Consider the following 26,834-nt stretch of genomic DNA (forward strand, 5'->3'; position numbering starts at 1 on the left):
ATGTATGTATATTTTCTTCAGATGTAATATAGATTTAATGAGTTAATATTAAATTAATCTCATTGGATTTACCGTTAGAACTAGGATACATAATCTCTAAAACATTAGATATTACATAATCGCCATGTAGAATGAATATAAATGATGTAGAACGATACGTAGAACGAGGATATTAAGTGTAGAACGGTATGTGGAAACGAAGATTATGCTCGAGGTATAGATTGTGATGTCGTGGCGTGTGACGTTGAGGCTACTGGTGCTGTTGATGCAGATGATACTGTTGGTGCCGGTGAGGCTGCTGGAGCTTGTAAGTTTTGTACCATACTCTCCAAAGTCACTACTCGAGCGCGAAGCTCGTTGACTTCTTCTATGATTCCGGGATGATTGGCGGTTGGGACGAGCGGTTGAATAAGGTTTAGAATTTGAGTAATTATATAATCGCTGCGAGATATTCTGGCAATGAGGGTGAATATGGTGTTTCGGACTGGTTCGCCGGTAAGTGCTTCAGGTTCTTCACTGAGAGGTGAATTCGGTTGGTGGAATGGATCGCCTTCTTCTTGTCTCCATTGATTAAGTCGACTACGAATCCATCCCCAATTCATCCAGAATTGGTGATGACTGATCGGTTGATTCATTCCGGTTACACTGCTTTCGGAGCTCAGGTGAACATCCATGTCGGAATAGCTGTCGGAATCCGAGGAACTTGAACTAGCGGCGAGTTCCATTTCGTACGATTGAATAAAGGATTTTTCGATATGAAATGATTTTCGGATCTCGGATGATATTCTAATTACATAGAATATCTATATATAGTACAAAAGATCCCGTAGATTACGGAGGAATTTTCGGGAGTTGTCAGGCAAAGTTTATAGTAACAGATACGCTAAGATATGATTTAACAGATACGCTAGGGTATGAATTTGTCTATACAATATCTATGCAACTAAGGCAGTAAGATGTGTCTAGACTAAGGAATGATAAGCAAGTAATTTCCGACAAGAAATGATAAGCAAACCTTATAATAAGAAACTAAGGTCGAAGTCCAGACTTGCTAAGGTATCCTAACAACTATCAGTTAGACACACTAAGGCAAGACCTGGTTCGCTAAGACCACCGCTCTGATACCAACTGAAATGACCCATCCAAATCCATATGGACGATTCCATTACATCTGGTCCCAGTGCGAGGTACTGACGAACGACTCCAAGTAAAGTCTTTAAAATGAGCAAATGCACAGCGGAAGATTTCTTTAATACCTGAGAATAAACATGCTTAAAAGTGTCAACCAAAAGGTTGGTGAGTTCATAGGTTTGTCATAAATATCATTTCAATCATTTTAATAGGCCACAAGATTTCATTTAATTAAATGCGCAGGATAATCATCTGCAAAATAAAAATCATTCATACGCTGGAGCGACTGGAATTCAATAATAATGATATACATGCAACATAATTTAAGATCTCTTCAGATATCCGGTATACATAATAACACATCAGTCCTAAATACATCAGTCGTAGAATGTCATTTTATGAAATTGTGCCTATTTTGTAAAACGTTTGTAAAAGTTGCGCACGCATTCTCAGTCCCAAAAATATATTGTAAAAGAGTAAAAGGGAGCAAATGAACTCACAATACTGTATTTTGTAGTAAAAATACATATGACGACATTGAACAAGTGTAAGGTTGGCCTCGGATTCACGAACCTATATTAATTATGTATTTTTATATGTTGGTCAATATTTGTCTAATAATTTAAGTCAAGTCATAGTGTACCACAATCCTAATGCTCGAGACTAATACGCAAAAATCAACAAAAGTCAGTTTGACTCAAAAATGTTTTCCAAAATTTATACATGATTAATATATACTTTATATATCGTCGCTTTATATTTTTAAATAATTTAAAAAGATTTACTAGAGTAAATAATATAATTCTTTTATTAATAAATATAATTAAGTGTTACTAACCTTAGTTTAATTATAATAATACTAATAATAATAAAAAAAATACAATTTTTAATGATAATACTTTTTAATGATAATAATAATAATAGTTTAATAAAAAAAACTAGAATGACGATAATAACGACGATAATAATAATTATTTTTAATAATAATATTAAAAATTCAATTGACTATATCTTCTAATCCGTTCATCGAACCCATTCGACATCTAAAGGAAAAGTTCTTAATTTTTCGCTAGCTTTCCAACGACATGCATATCTTATACCTTATCTCAACCGCAGGTGTAACTAATTCGAGATTCAACATAACCTAAATTAAATATATATCAAAAGTACAAGCATGCATAATCCTATATACTCGAGCACTAGTCATGGGTACACTAATGATATATAAAAATTAAGTTATGAGTGCTCACGTATCAATATTGAGATTCAATATTGCAGGAAAGGTACGTAGACGCGACGGAGATGATAAACACTAAATTGACCTCACGAGCATACCCTCGAACATTACCCATCACCTCCATAGCTAAACCCATAATTTCCTTAGCCCCATCCCACTCGAGAAACTCATTTTGAAAATACACGAGCAGAACCTCGTCGTAGTATTTTATGTATAATACTAATAATATCTTGAAATAATACGGAGTAAATATATATATGTAAATCGATTGAGAGAGTTTAGAGAAAAATATTTTCAAGTTCTTTATGAAATAATGAAACATATTGAATTCTATTTATAATAGATTTTTGAATTATTAAAGTGAATTATTAAAGTATGAATTATTAAAGTGAATTATTAAAGTATGAATTATTAAAGTGAATTATTAAAGTATGAATTATTAAAGTGAATTATTAAAGTATGAATTATTAAAGTGAATTATTAAACTAAAAGTAAAGTAAAAGTAAAGTTAAAGTAAAGTAAAAGTATAAAACTATGTACGTATAATACGCGTATAAATATATATAATATTCATGTGCATAGTTGACTTGTAATTTTAGTTTCGTTAACTTGTACATTGATGATCGGTTTATGTCTCGATTCCGGTTTTTCGAACGTTTTCTCGTATGCTTTGAAATCTTGTACTTTACGTTTCGCGACGTGTACCTTTATCAATAATTAGACTTAATTCACCCATAATTTATATTACTTGAAATGTAACTTATACATTTGAGTGTTTTGGTCATTTGCTTCTATAAATCATCGTCTCGTTATTTATTAATATATAATTAATAATATTATCAAAACGTTTTATATCTAAATTAATATTACATTTTTATCACATTGTAAAATATAAATGTTTTCCTTTAGAAATATAAATTTGTACATATTATATATAGTTGAAATATTTATTTAATAATATAACATTTAGTTTTTTAAAAGTAACTATATTTCAAATTTCATTATATATAATTTAAAATCATTTAAATATTAGAAATTGTTATATCACATAACGTTTACACTTTAAAACTTAAATTGATATAATTCATTTATGTACCAGCGTTTCACAAGTTAAATCAACTTATTGAAATATCAATCAAATCACTTAATGTTTTATTAACATTTATCAATTTATTATACACACATATGTATGCATATATACATATCTATTTTCAAATAATGTTCGTGAATCGTCGGGAATGGCCAAAGGTTAATTGAATGTATGATAACAATTCAAAATTTTTGAGACTCAACATTACAGACTTTGCTTATCGTGTCGGAAATATCAATTCATATGAAGATTCAAGTTCAAATTAAGTCGAAATTTTTCGGGCCGTTACAGTACCTACCCGCTAAAGAAATTTCGTCCCGAAATTTGGCAGAGGTCGTCATAGCTAACAACAAGAATGTTTTCATGACGAGTACGAGTCAATAAATAGAGTTTTATCACAATCGGGTGATGTGGATAAAACAATTCGATTTCGAGAAGAGTACGAGTGAAGCTTATCACAAAAGAGTGAAATGAAGAAGTTAAAAATTCGTTTTAACTTTTGACGTAGTCAAAATTGATTTCAGGAATTCAAGGGATTTGAAGAAATCTTTGTAATCTATATAAGATTCGATTCTTCGGTAATTACGGAAATTAGGATTTTCTTCGATTAGATACGTAATCTGCCTCGATTGTTATGTCGGATATTTCACTATAAATTAACCTCTTCTGTTTCCTTTATTTTCATCACTCCTATAATTTCTTCCTTAATCCATTCTTTCAAAGATTGTGAAAATGCTCAATCCAGTTCTAGTTGTAAATATTATTCTGGTCATTGTAACCATCATTCTTCTTTTCCAAGTGTTACCAGAAGAATCCGTTTACTTCTATTATGCCCTAGGGATTATTGTATTCCTGATCCTCCTGTGTCTTTATCTTGCTATACGTATTGATATACACGGTTTGTAATTTATGTGTTGCCGTCGGGCTTTATATCTTTCCTTATATTTCGGAGTCCCTGTTTCTGTCTTTTTATAGTCATTGACATCCATAGTTAATGCCCTCTTCTATTTGCTGCAACTTATACTCCCATTTCTGTTTCGGAGCTTCATGCGTTTGTTTTCTCTGCTTGCCATCAAGCGTAGCAAGTACCGGTCCAGAATTCGTAGGTTTGGATCTCAGGATGAACCTAGTTAATGTTCTAAGAAAGAAATGGTGATAGCACGATTTGATTTGTCAAATTTACCAGAAGTCAAGGAAAAGATAGAACTATCAAGAAAATATGTTCTTGATATGTTTAAAGATTAGGTAGAATGTAAGAGTCGTGTAACATGACACGTGATGACGGTACTGTGAATCATTACGTTCCATTAAAAACTCAGCATGACTTACTGTAATATAACCACGTTGATCAGGCGTCATTATATTATACTAACTCATGCATCAATTTCCAACACTACTTCAAATTCATTCATAATTTAAACTAGAATTTGTAAGAAGTTTAGAAACTAACAGTTTCTTTTTATGATGTAACATAGATAGCGCGGAGAGGTAATTAATATCGGATCAAAATAGTTATGAAGGTTTCTTCAGAAATATTGAAGATATATATAATGAAAGATACGATGGTATCTTAGAATTTTAGAATCAAAGTGTGATGAAGAAATTCATTCACAATGATTTAGAATAAATAAGGAGCAAGGTATTCGCTGAAGATTTCATCAGAAATGGAATCATCAGAATTCTTTATGTACAAGTTTAGTCCTTGTGATCAGTCTCCTTCATGGTTTGCTCAATCCATTTTTCAGTACCAATATTTCTGAGCTTTTTCAGCATGCTAATCTTTATTATCAAACTTTTGACTGTTAAAGTCGTCTTCAGTTTTCACTGCTTCATCAGCTTTTTCAAAACTCAAAGAACTGATTCGTAGGCTAGAGTGCTTTTCAGAAATTTAGAATTGAAGTTCATAAGTCCAGGAGATAGACGTTATATGTAGAAATATAACTACTGACGTAGGAGCGCTGCGAAATTCGAGAGTTAATGATTGATGATTCCTGGTGTTTGGTATGATAATTATCGTTACAAGATGTAGATGAGCACATGATGGGGTTTCTATAAGTAAGTATGGTGATTTTTCGGAGAGATTTAAGCCGAAGAGTAATGAGATTGTTGGTAAGTCTGTTGTTAATATGGTGGCATGTAAAAGGTTCTCCGGTAACAATAAAAGAGCAAATATATGTATCACGGTTGTAATAAAGTTGATCCGAAAAGTCGAATTTGACTTGCTGGAGCTGTGACAAAACTAGCTATTTCGAAATGGAATTGAAAAGTTATTTTCGGTAATAACAACGCCGGAGGAGCTAACACAGATACTTGTTAAACTTTTACTTAGGTTCCGAGAGTTTTTCAAGTGCATAACTATATGCATAAATCTTTCCTTCCATAAATAAAGTGTGATAGATTCATCCTCTTGATTGAGGTGTTTCAAGAATCATAAAAGGTTTGACCGTAGATTGTAATCGTTAATATATAATGTTCTAGAGTTTTGAATGATACGAATATTTTTGTTGGGTTTTATGAATAACTGTGATGTTCTCATACAGTTTTGAAGTCAAAGTATAGTTTGAAAGATGTAGGAATCTAAGGGTGGTGTCTTCTGTTAAATCTTGATTTGGATTCTGATTTTGTCAAAATCAGAATTTGTAATCGAGTTCGTATGGAACTGGTTGTCCTGATTTTTGAAAGAATGTAAATCGTGATAAGAGGAATGAGTATAGTCAATGATTATTGAATCAGAATCGAAGAATGTACAGTGTAACATATTAATGTGAAATCTATATATTTCTAGGGTTTTACCTACCCGTTAAAATATTCTCATCATCAATAGTTTGTACAAAAGAATTGTTAATTTCAATCTTTATGAAAATATATGTATGTATATTTTCTTCAGATGTAATATAGATTTAATGAGTTAATATTAAATTAATCTCATTGGATTTACCGTTAGAACTAGGATACATAATCTCTAAAACATTAGATATTACATAATCGCCATGTAGAATGAATATAAATGATGTAGAACGATACGTAGAACGAGGATATTAAGTGTAGAACGGTATGTGGAAACGAAGATTATGCTCGAGGTATAGATTGTGATGTCGTGGCGTGTGACGTTGAGGCTACTGGTGCTGTTGATGCAGATGATACTGTTGGTGCCGGTGAGGCTGCTGGAGCTTGTAAGTTTTGTACCATACTCTCCAAAGTCACTACTCGAGCGCGAAGCTCGTTGACTTCTTCTATGATTCCGGGATGATTGGCGGTTGGGACGAGCGGTTGAATAAGGTTTAGAATTTGAGTAATTATATAATCGCTGCGAGATATTCTGGCAATGAGGGTGAATATGGTGTTTCGGACTGGTTCGCCGGTAAGTGCTTCAGGTTCTTCACTGAGAGGTGAATTCGGTTGGTGGAATGGATCGCCTTCTTCTTGTCTCCATTGATTAAGTCGACTACGAATCCATCCCCAATTCATCCAGAATTGGTGATGACTGATCGGTTGATTCATTCCGGTTACACTACTTTCGGAGCTCAGGTGAACATCCATGTCGGAATAGCTGTCGGAATCCGAGGAACTTGAACTAGCGGCGAGTTCCATTTCGTACGATTGAATAAAGGATTTTTCGATATGAAATGATTTTCGGATCTCGGATGATATTCTAATTACATAGAATATCTATATATAGTACAAAAGATCCCGTAGATTACGGAGGAATTTTCGGGAGTTGTCAGGCAAAGTTTATAGTAACAGATACGCTAAGATATGATTTAACAGATACGCTAGGGTATGAATTTGTCTATACAATATCTATGCAACTAAGGCAGTAAGATGTGTCTAGACTAAGGAATGATAAGCAAGTAATTTCCGACAAGAAATGATAAGCAAACCTTATAATAAGAAACTAAGGTCGAAGTCCAGACTTGCTAAGGTATCCTAACAACTATCAGTTAGACACACTAAGGCAAGACCTGGTTCGCTAAGACCACCGCTCTGATACCAACTGAAATGACCCATCCAAATCCATATGGACGATTCCATTACATCTGGTCCCAGTGCGAGGTACTGACGAACGACTCCAAGTAAAGTCTTTAAAATGAGCAAATGCACAGCGGAAGATTTCTTTAATACCTGAGAATAAACATGCTTAAAAGTGTCAACCAAAAGGTTGGTGAGTTCATAGGTTTGTCATAAATATCATTTCAATCATTTTAATAGGCCACAAGATTTCATTTAATTAAATGCGCAGGATAATCATCTGCAAAATAAAAATCATTCATACGCTGGAGCGACTGGAATTCAATAATAATGATATACATGCAACATAATTTAAGATCTCTTCAGATATCCGGTATACATAATAACACATCAGTCCTAAATACATCAGTCGTAGAATGTCATTTTATGAAATTGTGCCTATTTTGTAAAACGTTTGTAAAAGTTGCGCACACATTCTCAGTCCCAAAAATATATTGTAAAAGAGTAAAAGGGAGCAAATGAACTCACAATACTGTATTTTGTAGTAAAAATACATATGACGACATTGAACAAGTGTAAGGTTGGCCTCGGATTCACGAACCTATATTAATTATGTATTTTTATATGTTGGTCAATATTTGTCTAATAATTTAAGTCAAGTCATAGTGTACCACAATCCTAATGCTCGAGACTAATACGCAAAAATCAACAAAAGTCAGTGTGACTCAAAAATGTTTTCCAAAATTTATACATGATTAATATATACTTTATATATCGTCGCTTTATATTTTTAAATAATTTAAAAAGATTTACTAGAGTAAATAATATAATTCTTTTATTAATAAATATAATTAAGTGTTACTAACCTTAGTTTAATTATAATAATACTAATAATAATAAAAAAAATACAATTTTTAATGATAATACTTTTTAATGATAATAATAATAATAGTTTAATAAAAAAAACTAGAATGACGATAATAACGACGATAATAATAATCATTTTTAATAATAATATTAAAAATTCAATTGACTATATCTTCTAATCCGTTCATCGAACCCATTCGACATCTAAAGGAAAAGTTCTTAATTTTTCGCTAGCTTTCCAACGACATGCATATCTTATACCTTATCTCAACCGCAGGTGTAACTAATTCGAGATTCAACATAACCTAAATTAAATATATATCAAAAGTACAAGCATGCATAATCCTATATACTCGAGCACTAGTCATGGGTACACTAATGATATATAAAAATTAAGTTATGAGTGCTCACGTATCAATATTGAGATTCAATATTGCAGGAAAGGTACGTAGACGCGACGGAGATGATAAACACTAAATTGACCTCACGAGCATACCCTCGAACATTACCCATCACCTCCATAGCTAAACCTATAATTTCCTTAGCCCCATCCCACTCGAGAAACTCATTTTGAAAATACACGAGCAGAACCTCGTCGTAGTATTTTATGTATAATACTAATAATATCTTGAAATAATACGGAGTAAATATATATATGTAAATCGATTGAGAGAGTTTAGAGAAAAATATTTTCAAGTTCTTTATGAAATAATGAAACATATTGAATTCTATTTATAATAGATTTTTGAATTATTAAAGTGAATTATTAAAGTATGAATTATTAAAGTGAATTATTAAAGTATGAATTATTAAAGTGAATTATTAAAGTATGAATTATTAAAGTGAATTATTAAAGTATGAATTATTAAAGTGAATTATTAAAGTTAAAGTAAAGTAAAAGTAAAGTAAAAGTAAAGTTAAAGTAAAGTAAAAGTATAAAACTATGTACGTATAATACGCGTATAAATATATATAATATTCATGTGCATAGTTGACTTGTAATTTTAGTTTCGTTAACTTGTACATTGATGATCGGTTTATGTCTCGATTCCGGTTTTTCGAACGTTTTCTCGTATGCTTTGAAATCTTGTACTTTACGTTTCGCGACGTGTACCTTTATCAATAATTAGACTTAATTCACCCATAATTTATATTACTTGAAATGTAACTTATACATTTGAGTGTTTTGGTCATTTGCTTCTATAAATCATCGTCTCGTTATTTATTAATATATAATTAATAATATTATCAAAACGTTTTATATCTAAATTAATATTACATTTTTATCACATTGTAAAATATAAATGTTTTCCTTTAGAAATATAAATTTGTACATATTATATATAGTTGAAATATTTATTTAATAATATAACATTTAGTTTTTTAAAAGTAACTATATTTCAAATTTCATTATATATAATTTAAAATCATTTAAATATTAGAAATTGTTATATCACATAACGTTTACACTTTAAAACTTAAATTGATATAATTCATTTATGTACCAGCGTTTCACAAGTTAAATCAACTTATTGAAATATCAATCAAATCACTTAATGTTTTATTAACATTTATCAATTTATTATACACACATATGTATGCATATATACATATCTATTTTCAAATAATGTTCGTGAATCGTCGGGAATGGCCAAAGGTTAATTGAATGTATGATAACAATTCAAAATTTTTGAGACTCAACATTACAGACTTTGCTTATCGTGTCGGAAATATCAATTCATATGAAGATTCAAGTTCAAATTAAGTCGAAATTTTCCGGGCCGTTACAACTAGTTTGCAGGAATATTGTCCTAAAGGTCCAGCATAGATAATTTGTCTTCCAAACTTCATCAATATCATCTGCAAGTTTAGTGTAACAATAAGCTACCAATCATAGACAACAAAATTAACTTTGTAACATGTTTTTGGGTCACACACCTCATCGAAAGATTCAAATATGTCTATACTTGGTTGGTGAATTGTGCATACAACAGTTCTTCGTGTGTCCACCATGTTCCTTACGGTACGCATAACAATGGCTGCAGCTTTAGCATCAAGACTCGGTTCATCCAAAAAGATGATGGACAGATTCGCAACCAACTCTATGGCGACCGTTAGCCGCTTTCTCTATTTAATCGAGAGACCATAGACTCCAGGTAGTCCCACTATAGCATCACTTATTGGATTAAGATCCATTAGTTCCATCAACTCCTCTACAAACATCTGTAATCCAAACACAAATAAATTGATAGAATTTAAACACAATATCTGCCAACATTATGTTATTTATTATTTTAAACATGTATAAGAGTGTGTTTAATAAGACAGAATGATTAAGCGTTAAATGATTCAAAATCATAATGATATAAAGTTTCAAATTGAATTTGGTTCTAAATGAAGCTAACCCTATGATACTCATTCTAATCTAAATGAACTTTATTAGTGATGTAAAAATCAATGTATTAACCTTTTAAATAAACATATAAAAGAATATAATTGTATGATAAGTGTTATGGATATGATTTATAAGAAATCACACTTAACCTCCTCAAAGTTATACAAAATGCAGATTTTATGTGCATTAGTAGATGTGACAATTTCAACCCACTCATGAGTGGGTCGGTCAATTGGGGTTAGGTTTTATCTATAACAGCCAAGCCAGCAGGTCAAGCGACAAGTCTTTTAACATAAAATCTCCTAAATCATTTTTTACCCTAATAATTAGTTTTTTTTAATGTGATTTAATCAGTCACTAACTATATGTAAAGAGTTTAAGAAATTAGTGTTTTGGGTCAATCAACCGAAGCCCGTTTCGACCTGTACCAAAATGTAACCAATTTTTTTACCCGGATCTTTTAATCAAACCGCACATGTAGACACAGATTACTCAAATGACTGATCAACTAAGATTTTGTTTTAAACATATAAGGTTCTCCTAAATGAGCAAACATTTTAGGATAAAAAAATTATCATGACCATGTATACACTGGAGTATGAATTTGCATAATGTCATACAAGTAAGTACTGTTGGTTCACTGCTGTAACGGCCCGGAAAATTTCGACTTATTTTAAACTTGAATCTTCACATGAATTGATATTTCCGACACGATAAGCAAAGTCTGTTATGTTGAGTCTCAAAAATTTTGAACTGTTGTTATACATTCAATTAACCTTCGGCTATTCCCGACGATTCACGAACATTATTTGTAAATAGATATGTATATATGTATACATATGTGTGTATAATAAATTAAGAATCGTTAGTAAAACATTAAACGAGTTGATTGATATGAAAATAATTTATTAAGTAATGAAATCTATTATATATATATATATATATATATATATATATATATATATATATATATATATATATATATATATATATATATATATATATATATATATATATATATATATATATATATAAGAATATGATTTAGAAACGTTAACAAAGTATTAAACGTATAATGTTATACTTATCTGTTTCGATATTCATATCTAAGATAATTATCTTTGTAATAAAATGTGATAGTTTAAACGTGTATTTATGTAGACAGAGTATATTGAATATATATAAGTGGTTTCAAATATAATTAGTAAAATATAGTAACATTCGATTGTTAATAAGTAAGTTAATACATGAAACGACCCGTCCAAATCTATATGGACGATTCCATTACATCTGGTCCCAGTGCGAGGTACTGACGAACGACTCCAAGTAATATCTTTAAAATGAGCAAATGCACAGCGGAAGATTTCTTTAATACCTGAGAATAAACATGCTTTAAAGTGTCAACCAAAAGGTTGGTGAGTTCATAAGTTTGTCATAAATATCATTTCAATCATTTTAATAGGCCACAAGATTTCATTTAATTAAATGCGCAGGATAATCATCTGCAAAATAAAAATCATTCATACGCTGGAGCGACTGGAATTCAATAATAATGATATACATGCAACATAATTTAAGATCTCTTCAGATATCCGGTATACACAATAACACATCAGTCCTAAATACATCAGTCGTAGAATGTCATTTTATGAAATTGTGCCTATTTTGTAAAACGTTTGTAAAAGTTGCGCATGCATTCTCAGTCCCAAAAATATATTGTAAAAGAGTAAAAGGGAGCAAATGAAACTCACCTTACTGTATTCTGTAGCAAAAATACATATGACGTCATTTGAACAAAAGTAGGTTTGGCCTCGGATTCACGAACCTATATTAAGTATATATAATTATATGTTGGTCAATATTTGTCTAACAATTTTGGTCAGGTCATAGTGTACCACAATCCTAATGCTCGAGATCGATATGCAAAAGTCAACAAAAGTCATTTAATCTCAAAAGTGGCTTTCAAAATATAGTCATTTTTATAATATAACATAAATATAGTCATTTTATATATTTAAATACTTTTCTCAGATTTAAAGTAAAACATACAAGTTATTTATTAATAAATAAATAAAAATTATATTAAAAATTTATATATGATAAACATATACTTTTATATATCTAAAGTAATAAAATTTTATAAAGTTCACTTAATATCATAAAAATATAATGATATGTATTATTAATGTAATTATATTATATGTGGTAAAAATATCTTTGTATTACATATTTAATTGGTAAAATAATATTAATAATAATAATAAGTAAGAGTTGTATTATTTTGTAATGATAATATTAATTATTATTTTTCTAAAAATAATAAAAATATTTATTTACCAATGATGATAAAATGATAATTTTTAATAATAATAATAAAATGATAATAAAAATGATAGTTTTAATGTTAATGATGCTTTTAATAATAATAACGATAAAAATAATAATTTGATAGTTTTGATAAAAATATCAATTATTTTAATAATTTTAATAATAAAAATAATCATAATAATAATAATAATAGTAATAATTATTATTAAACAATAATAATAATAACGATAATAACGACGATAACGATAATGATAATGATAACGATAACGATACCGATAATCAATAATACTTTAAAATTATAGATAATTCAATTGACGATATCTTTTAATCCGTTCATCAAAACCATACAATATCTAAATGAAAAGTTCTTAATTTTTCGTTAGCTTTCCAACGACATGCATATCTTATACCTTATCTCAACCGCAGGTGTAACTAATTCGAGATTCAACATAACCTAACTAAGGGAAATATCAAAAATACAAGCATGCATAATCCTATATTCTCGAGCACTAGTCAAGGATACACTATTAATATATAAAAGTTAAGTTATGAGTGCTCACGTATCAATATTGAGATTCAATATTGCAGGAAAGTACATAGACCCAACAGAGATGATAAACACTAGGTTTGACTCACGAACAATACCCACGATCATTACCCATAACCTCCATAGCTATAACCCATAAATTCCTTAGCTCTAGCTCGCTCGGAAACTCGTTTTGAAAGTTACTTGGACAGCACCCCGTCGTAATATTTTATGTATATTATTATTTTTGTATCGTAAAATAATAATACCAATAATAACACTAAATAATACTAATAATAAGATTAATAATAATCTTAATAATAATAATAATAATAATAATAATAATAATAATAATAATAATAATAAATAAATAAATAAATAAATAAATGTTTACGGAGTATATAGAGAGATGGATTGAGGGTGTCAAGCAGAACAAACTTCGGGCTTTTATAGCCCAGACCCGTGACCCACATCTCCGCGATCGCGGAGGTGTGTGGGGGTTTTGCTCCGCGATCGCGGAGCTCTTAATTCCAGCTAACACTTGAATTTGTCCCATGCTTGTCGACATATAATTATATAATATATAATATATTTAATTAATAAAAATTAATTATATATTATATTTTATTCTCGTGCATAGTGAACTTGTAAATTTAGTTCCAATGACTTGTACGTTTATGTCCGGTTTAAGTCCCGGTTCCGGTTTTTCGAACGTTGTTTCGTACCCAAAGAAAACTAGCTTTTTACGTTTCGTTACTCGTACCATTGTCAAAATATATATTTAAATTACCAATAAACTATATTATCCAAAGTATAACTTGTACGTTCGAGTGTTTTGGTCATTTGCTTCAATAAATCGTCGTCTTAATATATATAATAATATATTTTAAAATCGTTTGAAACTGTTATATCGCGTATCGTTTACACATTTAAAACTTAAATGTAATTCATTTATGTGTCATCATTTATTTCTCAAACGTTCTAATTAACATAACTAAATATTAATTGAATCAATAACCAAATGTTATTATCGTTTTCAAATAACCTGAAGATATATAATTATAAATATATATTCAATATACTTAAACGCATTTTAAATACACGTTACAAGTTATTCAAACAAGGTTTATTTTTATAATCAAGTTCTATCAATGTTTTCGTATGTTTGAAATTAAATCAATCAAGTATTATGAAATTCAATTCTCCACTAACTTTTGTCGAATCTTCGTGAATGACACTTTTATTTTTATTTATAAATAGTTTTACAAAATATTTCGAATACCGTTAAAAGAAATGATTTCTCATATCAACGTGGTCCTCATAACAGGGACTTATAACAATAACATGGTCCATAAAGGACTTTGTAACTATCTTTCAATCACATCGATAAACTTATATTGAAACCAAATACGTTCATGTAAAGTATTATATATATAATACTTTGTTAACGTTTTCAAGTTATATTTTTATAATAGACTTCCTTATTATATAAATTAAATCGTTTAACATTTTACTAATGTTTCTCAATTTATTATTCATACATATATATACATGTATACATATATATTCGCAAGTAATGTTCGTGAATCGTCGGGGATGGCCAAAGGTTAATTTAATGTATAACAATAGTTCAAAAATTTTTTGAGACTCCACATTACAGACTTTGCTTATCGTATCGGAAATATCAATTCATATGAAGATTCAAGTTCAAATCAAGTCGAAATTTTCCGGGCCGTTACAGTACCTACCCGTTAAAGAAATTTCGTCCCAAAATTTGGCAGAGGTCGTCATGACTAATAACAAGAATGTTTTTATGACGAGTACGAGTTGTTAATTAGAGTTTTATCATCATCGGGTGATGTGGATAAAACAATTCGATTTCGAGAAGAGTACGAGTGAAGCTATTACAAAAGAGTGAAATGAGTGATTGCAGGTTTGACTTAACCGGTGACATGGTCACAGTTGATTTCCGGAATTTAAGGGATTTAAGAGTAAATCTTTGTAATAAGATTTGGTTCTTCGATAATTAAGAAAATTAGGATCTCTATAATTAAATGCGATCATCTGCCTCGATTGCTATGTCGGATATTTCACTATAAATTAACCACTTCCGTTTCCTTTATTTTTATCACTCCTATAATTTCTTCCTTAATTCATTCTTTCAAATATTGTGAAAATGCTCAATCCAGTTCTAGTTTTGAATATTATTCTGGTCATTATAACTATCATTCTTCTTTTCCAACTGCCACCAGAAGAATCCGTTTACTTCTATTATGCCCTAGGGATTATTGTATTTCTGATCATCCCGTGTCTCTATATTGCTATTCGCATAGACATACACGGTTTATGATCTTTCTTGTTTGCTGTGATCTATTCTCCCGCTTGTATTTCACGGCTCCCTGTTTTTGTTTTCTCTGCTTTACCTTAAGTAAAGCGATCACGTCTCGGATTCGTAAATATGAAGTTCCGAATGATTCTAACATTCTAAGCAGAAAGGTACGTAATAGCACGATTTGATTTGTCAAATTACCAGAAGTTAAGGGAAAAGATAGAACTATCAAGAAAATATGTTCTTGATATGTTTAAAGTTTAGGTAGAATGTAAGAGTCGTGTAACACGACACATGATGACGGTACTGTGAATCATCACGTTTCATTAGAAACTCACCATGACTTACTGTAATATAACCACGTTGATCAGGCGTCATTATATTATACTAACTCATGCATCAATTTCCAACACTACTTCAAAAACATTCATAATTTAAACCCGAATTTTTCAGAAATTTAGAAACTAAACAGTTTCTTTTATGATGAAACACAGGTAGCGCAGAGAGATAATTAATATCGGATCAGAATAGTTATGAATATATCTTCAGAGATATCGAGGATATTTATAATGAAAGATACAATGATATCTTAGAATTTCTGATATCGTTGGATGATGAAGAAAGATTTTCCGCAAGATTTTAACATGAGTACGGAGCAAGATATCCGTTGAAGGTTTCATCGGATCCAGAATTACCTGGATTCTTTGAATATATGGTATGGTCCTTGTATTTGGCCTCGGTTTCCTTCAGGGTTAACTCAATCCATTTTTTTTAGTACCAAATTTTCTATCAAGTGTTCCTAACACTCCTTTCATTATCATCAAACTTTTGGCCGTTTAGACCATCTACAATTTTTCTGTTTCCTCTGCATCTAATGCTACCATAACTGAATCGTTGGTTATCAATCCGAGGTGGTTTCAAGTGAATTGTGTTTTTAGATGATTAAACGCAGATGATTCTATGGTGGACTATAAAAGATTCTCCGGTAACGATGACGAATGAGCAAACTTATATATCAAGGTTATGATAAGGTTGTTTCGAACGAAAAGTTTAAGGTGACTTGTTGAAGCTGTGACAAAATTGGCTAGTTTGAAGAAGAATTGCCATGTTATTTTCGGTAACAACAATGCCAAAGGAGCTAGCACAGATACGTGTTAAACGTTTACTCAGGTTTCGAGAGTTTTCTGGGTGCATAACTATATGCATCAATCTTTTCTTCCGTAGATAAAGCGCGGTTGGTTCATCCTCTCATTGAGGTGTTTTCAAAAATCATGAAATGTTTGAACGCAGATTGTAATCGTCAAGATACAAATGAGATTTAAAATGAAATCAAGTTACAAAGGATGTTTAAGATCAAATCAAGTGACAAACTTGAAGAATTGTTTAGTTTCATATGTTATAATCAATATTTTAATTCATTTTAATTGTCCAATGTTAGTAGTCCACAATTAGTAGTCCAATAATTCATATATAGTTTAATATATAATTATTCGAATTAATTAATACGTATCGTGACCCATCGTATACATGTCTCAGACTTGATCACAACCCATGGTATATATATTATTTTAGAATCAACTTCGACCCATTATATGCTAACTCGAGCATTACCGCCTATAGTGTCTTATGGTTTATTTCAAATAATATATATAGATGACGTCGATATGATATGTCAAAACATTGTATATGTGTCCCGATTTATCCGACGATATTTAAAGCGCGTAAAATAAATAATAGAAATTAAATGACGATAAGTAAAATGGCGAGAATTAAAATTGCGATAATTAAAATGTAATAAGGAATTAACAGTTAGCTAGGAACAGTTAGCTAGGATTTCGTTAGCGTAGATTCTTAACAAAATTTCTCATAGTTAATTTGTTTGTTTCTAACAAATTTTATAATGTTTTCTTCATTATGCCACTTGTTGGATTCTGGTATTTCAAAATCAAAATATGAAATTGAATTTGAAGGAAAATGGTTGTTCTTCAGTGAACGGATACATATATCTGCGGATGCAAATAGAATAGTCAATGACTGTTGAATCAGAATTGAAGAATGTACAGTGTAACTTATTAATGTGAAATCTAAATATTTCTCGGGTATTACCTACCCGTTAAAATATTCTCATCATTAACAGTTTGTACAAAAAGAATTTTTAATTACAATCTTTATGAAAATATACTTACATATATATTTTCTTCAGATGCAATCATGGATTTAATGAGTTAATATGATATTAAACTCATCAGATTTACCGTTATAACTAGGATACATAATCTCTAAAACATTAGAGATTACATAATCGCCGCGGAATATCTGATCTGAAATGAAGTTATGAATCAATACTTCATCGTTTATGGTTATTGGTATTCCTTGATATCTATGGTGCGTATGACGTTGATGCTCGTGGAATAGATTGTGATGTTGAGGCGTGTGATGTTGAGGCTCGTGTTGTTGGTGGTACGGGTGCTGATGCTGGTGGTGCTGCTGGTACTGATGGTGCTGCCGATGCTGTCTGTGATGCCTGCAGGTTGTGCATCATATTCTCCAAAGTCACTACCCGGGCGCGAAGCTCGTTGACTTCTTCTGTGATTCCGGGATGATTGGAGGTTGAAACGAGTGGATGAATAAAATTCAGGATTTGAGATATCATATAATCGTTGCGAGATATTCTGGAAATGAGGGTGAATATGGTGTTTCGGACTGGTTCACCGGTAAGTGCTTCAGGTTCTTCGCCGAGAGGTGAATTTGATTGATGGAAGGGATCGCCTTCTTCCCGTCTCCATTGATTAAGTCGGCCACGAACCCATCCCCAATTCATCCAGAATTGGTGATGACTGATTGGTTGATTCATTCCGGTTACACTGCTTTCGGAGCTCGGATGAACATCCATATCGGAATAGCTGTCGGAATCCGAAGAACTTGAACTAGCGGCGAGTTCCATTTTGTACAATTTGAATAAAGGATTTTTCGATATGAAATGATTTTCGGATCTCGGATGATATTCTGATTACATAGAATATATATATATAGTACAAAAGATCCCGTAGATTACGGAGAAATTTTCGGGAGTTGTCAGGTAAAGTATACAGTAACAGATTCGCTAAGATATGATTTAACAGATACACTAGGATATGAATTTGTCTATACACTATCCATGCAACTAAGGCAGTAAGACGTGTCTAGACTAAGGAATGATAAGCAAGTAATTTCCGACAAGAAATGATAAGCAAACTTATAATAGGCAGCTAAGGTCGAAGTCCAGACTTGCTAAGGCATCCTAACATCTATCAGTTAGACACACTAAGGCAAGACCTGGTTCGCTAAGACCACCGCTCTGATACCAACTGAAACGACCAGTCCAAATCTATATGGACGATTCCATTACATCTGGTCCCAGTGCGAGGTACTGACGAACGACTCCAAGTAATATCTTTAAAATGAGCAAATGCACAGCGGAAGATTTCTTTAATACCTGAGAATAAACATGCTTTAAAGTGTCAACCAAAAGGTTGGTGAGTTCATAAGTTTGTCATAAATATCATTTCAATCATTTTAATAGGCCACAAGATTTCATTTAATTAAATGCGCAGGATAATCATCTGCAAAATAAAAATCATTCATACGCTGGAGCGACTGGAATTCAATAATAATGATATACATGCAACATAATTTAAGATCTCTTCAGATATCCGGTATACACAATAACACATCAGTCCTAAATACATCAGTCGTAGAATGTCATTTTATGAAATTGTGCCTATTTTGTAAAACGTTTGTAAAAGTTGCGCATGCATTCTCAGTCCCAAAAATATATTGTAAAAGAGTAAAAGGGAGCAAATGAAACTCACCTTACTGTATTCTGTAGCAAAAATACATATGACGTCATTTGAACAAAAGTAGGGTTGGCCTCGGATTCACGAACCTATATTAAGTATATATAATTATATGTTGGTCAATATTTGTCTAACGATTTTGGTCAGGTCATAGTGTACCACAATCCTAATGCTCGAGATCGATATGCAAAAGTCAACAAAAGTCATTTAATCTCAAAAGTGGCTTTCAAAATATAGTCATTTTTATAATATAACATAAATATAGTCATTTTATATATTTAAATACTTTTCTCAGATTTAAAGTAAAACATACAAGTTATTTATTAATAAATAAATAAAAATTATATTAAAAATTTATATATGATAAACATATACTTTTATATATCTAAAGTAATAAAATTTTATAAAGTTCACTTAATATCATAAAAATATAATGATATGTATTATTAATGTAATTATATTATATGTGGTAAAAATATCTTTGTATTACATATTTAATTGGTAAAATAATATTAATAATAATAATAAGTAAGAGTTGTATTATTTTGTAATGATAATATTAATTATTATTTTTCTAAAAATAATAAAAATATTTATTTACCAATGATGATAAAATGATAATTTTTAATAATAATAATAAAATGATAATAAAAATGATAGTTTTAATGTTAATGATGCTTTTAATAATAATAACGATAAAAATAATAATTTGATAGTTTTGATAAAAATATCAATTATTTTAATAATTTTAATAATAAAAATAATCATAATAATAATAATAATAATAATAATAATAATAGTAATAATTATTATTAAACAATAATAATAATAACGATAATAACGACGATAACGATAATGATAATGATAACGATAACGATACCGATAATCAATAATACTTTAAAATTATAGATAATTCAATTGACGATATCTTTTAATCCGTTCATCAAAACCATACAATATCTAAATGAAAAGTTCTTAATTTTTCGTTAGCTTTCCAACGACATGCATATCTTATACCTTATCTCAACCGCAGGTGTAACTAATTCGAGATTCAACATAACCTAACTAAGGGCAATATCAAAAATACAAGCATGCATAATCCTATATTCTCGAGCACTAGTCAAGGATACACTATTAATATATAAAAGTTAAGTTATGAGTGCTCACGTATCAATATTGAGATTCAATATTGCAGGAAAGTACATAGACGCAACGGAGATGATAAACACTAGGTTTGACTCACGAACAATACCCACGATCATTACCCATAACCTCCATAGCTATAACCCATAAATTCCTTAGCTCTAGCTCGCTCGGAAACTCGTTTTGAAAGTTACTTGGACAGCACCCCGTCGTAATATTTTATGTATATTATTATTTTTGTATCGTAAAATAATAATACCAATAATAACACTAAATAATACTAATAATAAGATTAATAATAATCTTAATAATAATAATAATAATAATAATAATAATAAATAAATAAATAAATAAATAAATGTTTACGGAGTATATAGAGAGATGGATTGAGGGTGTCAAGCAGAACAAACTTCGGGCTTTTATAGCCCAGACCCGTGACCCACATCTCCACGATCGCGGAGGTGTGTGGGGGTTTTGCTCCGCGATCGCGGAGCTCTTAATTCCAGCTAACACTTGAATTTGTCCCATGCTTGTCGACATATAATTATATAATATATAATATATTTAATTAATAAAAATTAATTATATATTATATTTTATTCTCGTGCATAGTGAACTTGTAAATTTAGTTCCAATGACTTGTACGTTTATGTCCGGTTTAAGTCCCGGTTCCGGTTTTTCGAACGTTGTTTCGTACCCAAAGAAAACTAGCTTTTTACGTTTCGTTACTCGTACCATTGTCAAAATATATATTTAAATTACCAATAAACTATATTATCCAAAGTATAACTTGTACGTTCGAGTGTTTTGGTCATTTGCTTCAATAAATCGTCGTCTTAATATATATAATAATATATTTTAAAATCGTTTGAAACTGTTATATCGCGTATCGTTTACACATTTAAAACTTAAATGTAATTCATTTATGTGTCATCATTTATTTCTCAAACGTTCTAATTAACATAACTAAATATTAATTGAATCAATAACCAAATGTTATTATCGTTTTCAAATAACCTGAAGATATATAATTATAAATATATATTCAATATACTTAAACGCATTTTAAATACACGTTACAAGTTATTCAAACAAGGTTTATTTTTATAATCAAGTTCTATCAATGTTTTCGTATGTTTGAAATTAAATCAATCAAGTATTATGAAATTCAATTCTCCACTAACTTTTGTCTAATCTTCGTGAATGACACTTTTATTTTTATTTATAAATAGTTTTACAAAATATTTCGAATACCGTTAAAAGAAATGATTTCTCATATCAACGTGGTCCTCGTAACAGGGACTTATAACAATAACATGGTCCATAAAGGACTTTGTAACTATCTTTCAATCACATCGATAAACTTATATTGAAACCAAATACGTTCATGTAAAGTATTATATATATAATACTTTGTTAACGTTTTCAAGTTATATTTTTATAATAGACTTCCTTATTATATAAATTAAATCGTTTAACATTTTACTAACGTTTCTCAATTTATTATTCATACATATATATACATGTATACATATATATTCGCAAGTAATGTTCGTGAATCGTCGGGGATGGCCAAAGGTTAATTTAATGTATAACAATAGTTCAAAAATTTTTTGAGACTCCACATTACAGACTTTGCTTATCGTGTCGGAAATATCAATTCATATGAAGATTCAAGTTCAAATCAAGTCGAAATTTTCCGGGCCGTTACAATACAAACACATAGGAATTTAAAATAAACATAAGTTATAGTAATAGATTATGTGATTTGAATATAATTAGTTTTAGAAAACTAAAATTTATAATAATTAGTTGATTTAGTTTCAAACGTACGAAAACGTTTTCAGTTTAAAAGAACTTTGTTATTAAAACGTGTTATAATCTGAATAGGTATATAAAACCTAATTAAAGTCTTATGTTATAAATATTAAATTACAAGTACATATATATATTGTTTCAAAAATATAAAACGTTTTGAATATATAAAAGAAAACAATATTAATTTTTCTCGTAATATATATATAAGAATTTAAGTTAAATAATATAAATGTCGAGAAGTAGAAACTTATTATAAAATCGTAAGATTATTAAAGTTATTATCATTATCTTTTATTGTTATAAATCTTAGGAATTATATATAACTATTAGAGTGTCACGTCTTCTTTAAAACGAATATAACTTTTAAAAATATCTAGAACCACTTTTGACAATTTGTTACTGAGTCATTATAATAAGGATAAAAGTTTTAACATTATCTTAAACTTTAGAATCTTTATAGAAACCTTTTGACAAATTTTTAATAATAATGATCCGTGATTCAATTAAATATAAATATATAAATAAATTACGATAAAATAAAACGTGTATTTAAAACGTGTTTATATATATTGAATATACATATAGTTGCAAATTATTTTGTAAACACTAGTAGTACTCGTTTATTGATTCGATTGATATTTCAATAAGTTAAACTTATGAAACGCTGGTACATAAATGAATTATATTAATTTAAGTTTTAAAGTGTAAACATTATGTGATATAACAATTTCTAATATTTAAATGATTTTAAATTATAGATAATGTGTCACGACCCGGAAATTTCTGACCAAATTTAAACTTAATCTTTACATGATAACACTATTCCGACATGATAAGCAATGAATTTTGGCAAGTTTTAAAACTTTTAAAAAGGGTTTTTACATAAACATTTGACCACCCAGTTTGTCCGACGATTCACGAACGTCATAACTTGTTTTAATTGATTAATTGTGTGTATATATATATAACTTGAAAATATGATAATTAAGTATCTCATTAACTATATTAACAATAGGTGGGATACATAAATTGAGACTACTGACTTAAGGATTTCGAAACGATATATATATGTAACGTTTAACAACGTAATAACTCCTAAGTTAAAATGAATATATATGTATTGTATTAAGAAGTATTAATACATACTTAAAAGACTTAAATACTTAAGTTAACATACTTATAGTTATTAAAGATAGAAACATTCGTATTCCAATTTGTTTTTATCAAATATTCTACTCGTATTTATGCGATATTTATACGTATATTATACGCAGCTTCTAGAAGTATTTACTATTGGTATATACCAATAGAAATATGCATTAATGGAATATTATGTCATCCATGACCTAATCAATTTAATATGTCATGCATGACTTAATACATTTTAACTTATCTTAGATATTTTTCACTAAAAACCAAATTTACAAGCCTATAAATAAGCACCATTTCTAACTCATTTTTACACATTCATTTTCCAAATTTTACTTACAATTTTCACACACACTTGCAAGAACTCTCTCATTCTTTGTTCTACTACTTTATTCCAGCAACTTTACATTCTAAACTTGAGGTAAAAACTCTACTTCAACTCTTGTTCAATACATATGTTTATAGCTATCTATATAAGAGTTTATAAACTAGAACATAGTTTAGTTGATTCTAACTTGTTTGAAAAACTAATCTAATATTTCTAACTTAACTCCAATAACACTTATTTACATGTATTATGATGTTATATTAAGTTAATATAAGAACTTATAACTTGTACATATGAAGAACACCTTGAAACTTAACATATATCGTTTAATCACCATTCGGTAAAAAGCGGGCTGTTTTGGGTTGGGAATTAAAAACCTATCTTAGACTTTTAGTTCGAGGCTAAGACTGTGTAAATATGTTAATATATGTAAATAAGACTTCCAGTAATTTTTTCATGATTTTAGACAAAGTGGAAGTATTTTATCAAAAATCATATATCGGGTGGATGCCGGGATTCTTCCAAATCTGACCACCGGCACAAAAAGAGGGTAAAACTATAAAAATTACTACTTGGGCTAAACTTTTCGAATTGATTTTGAAATATTAACTTCTTAAGGAATCCATAGCAATTAAATTCACTTTAAACGGAGTTGTAATGAATATTTGACGAGCAAAACAAAATCTGCTAAAATTTACTTTATATGGACGAAATTTATATTAACCATATCCTTGCTAACTTTTCCTATATCCTATATATATTTGGACATGTTATCATTAGTATAACAAAATATTATAATCTTGGTTAATTCCGAGATTGTATATATATAATAATCTTAGTACATTCCATGACAATACGTATACAATACGTTCGGATAAATCGAAAGACACCATGTACACAATACGTCTGGGTTAATTCTAAGACAATACGCGTACCATGGGTCATGATTGAGTCTATAACAATACGTATACAATACGCCGTGGGGTAATTCTAAGATTATATATACATACCGATTATTGGACTGTTGGACTATTGGACTATATTTGGACAACTAACAAAGGACTACTAACACGAAAATGTTAAAAATTAATATATAAGTATTCTATGAACTTGCTTTATTTTATTTATATGTCGTATTATTATCTGAATCATTATTATTGTTATAGGTTCGTGAATCCAAGGACGACGGCCATATTTTTAATAAGTTAAAAACTTATTATTTTTCTATTTTACTACAGTGAGTTTCATTTGCTCCCTTTTTAATTGCTTTTGCAATATATATTTTTGGGCTGAGAATACATGCGCTGTTTTATAACTGTTTTACAAAATAGGCACAAGTACTAAAACTAATTCTATGTGGGTTTAAACCAGAAATATACCCTTAGCTTGGTAACATTAAACTACTTGTCTATGTACGGTAGGCGCGAATCCTAAAGATAGATCTATTGGGCCTGACAAACCCCATCCTGACTATGGGATGCTTTAGTACTTCGAGGTTATTTTAAACACACCTGATCTGGTGTACTTCAGAGGGTAAAACATGAACGTTAAGGCTTGTTACCGGGTGCCTACAACTTATAGAATACTTTTATACACTTGCGAGTGTACATATATTTATAAACTGAAATCTTGTGGTCTATTACTGAAATTTATTATTATTGAAATCGTTGTTATGATAAACTATGAACTCACCAACCTTTTGGTTGACACTTTTAAGCATGTTTATTCTCAGGTATTAAAGAAATCTTCCGCTGTGCATTTGCTCATTTTAAAAATAGTACTTGGAGTCGTACATGGCATATTTCAAAAAGACATTGCATTCGAGTCATTTGAGTTCAGAAAGACTGTTATTAAATAAATGGCAGGTTTAGTCATTTATGTTTGGGAAGAACATGTTTATAGCACTGGTATAGTGTGGATGTAATTTGAGATGGTATGCATACCAGTCAACTTTCGTTGAAATAAAAGTTTGTCTTTTAAAAATGAATGCAATGTTTACAAAAACGTATCATATAGAGGTCAAATACCTCGCAATGAAATCAACTATTGTGAATTGTTTATAATCGGTATGAACGGGTCCTTTCAGTTGGTATCAGAGCGTTGGTCTTAGCGAACCAGATTTTGCATTAGTGTGTCTAACCGGTTTTTTTTTAGGATGCATTAGTGAGTCTGGACTTTGACCGTATCTGCATATTATAAGTTTTGCTTATCATTCCTTGTCGGAAATTACCTTCTTATCATTTTTAATCTAGACACGTTTTACTGCAATTATTGCATATATAGTGTATAGACATATTCATATCTTATCATATCTATCATAGTAGACTTTGCCTGACATCTTCCGTAAATTCTTTCATAACTTATGGGATTTTGGTATTTAATATACATATGTAAATTATGTATTAAGAATATCAATCTAAGTCCTAAATCTTTTTCATATCAACAATCATTTCTCTGATCGTGTAAGGCGGATCCTTTACAAAGCTCGAGTTCATCAGATTCTAAAAGCTATTCCGATATGGAATTTCACTTAAGCTCCGAGAGCAGTTTAACCAGAATGAACCAACCAATTAGTCATCACCTTTTCTGGATGAATTGTGGGTGGGTTCGTGGACGAATCAATCAATTTAGACAAGAAGAAGACGATCCCTTTCATGAAGCTAATTCGTCTCTCGGTGGAGAACATGA

This window comes from Rutidosis leptorrhynchoides, chromosome 1, assembly GCF_046630445.1.
Source record: "Rutidosis leptorrhynchoides isolate AG116_Rl617_1_P2 chromosome 1, CSIRO_AGI_Rlap_v1, whole genome shotgun sequence".
In the NCBI taxonomy this organism is placed as follows: domain Eukaryota; kingdom Viridiplantae; phylum Streptophyta; class Magnoliopsida; order Asterales; family Asteraceae; genus Rutidosis; species Rutidosis leptorrhynchoides.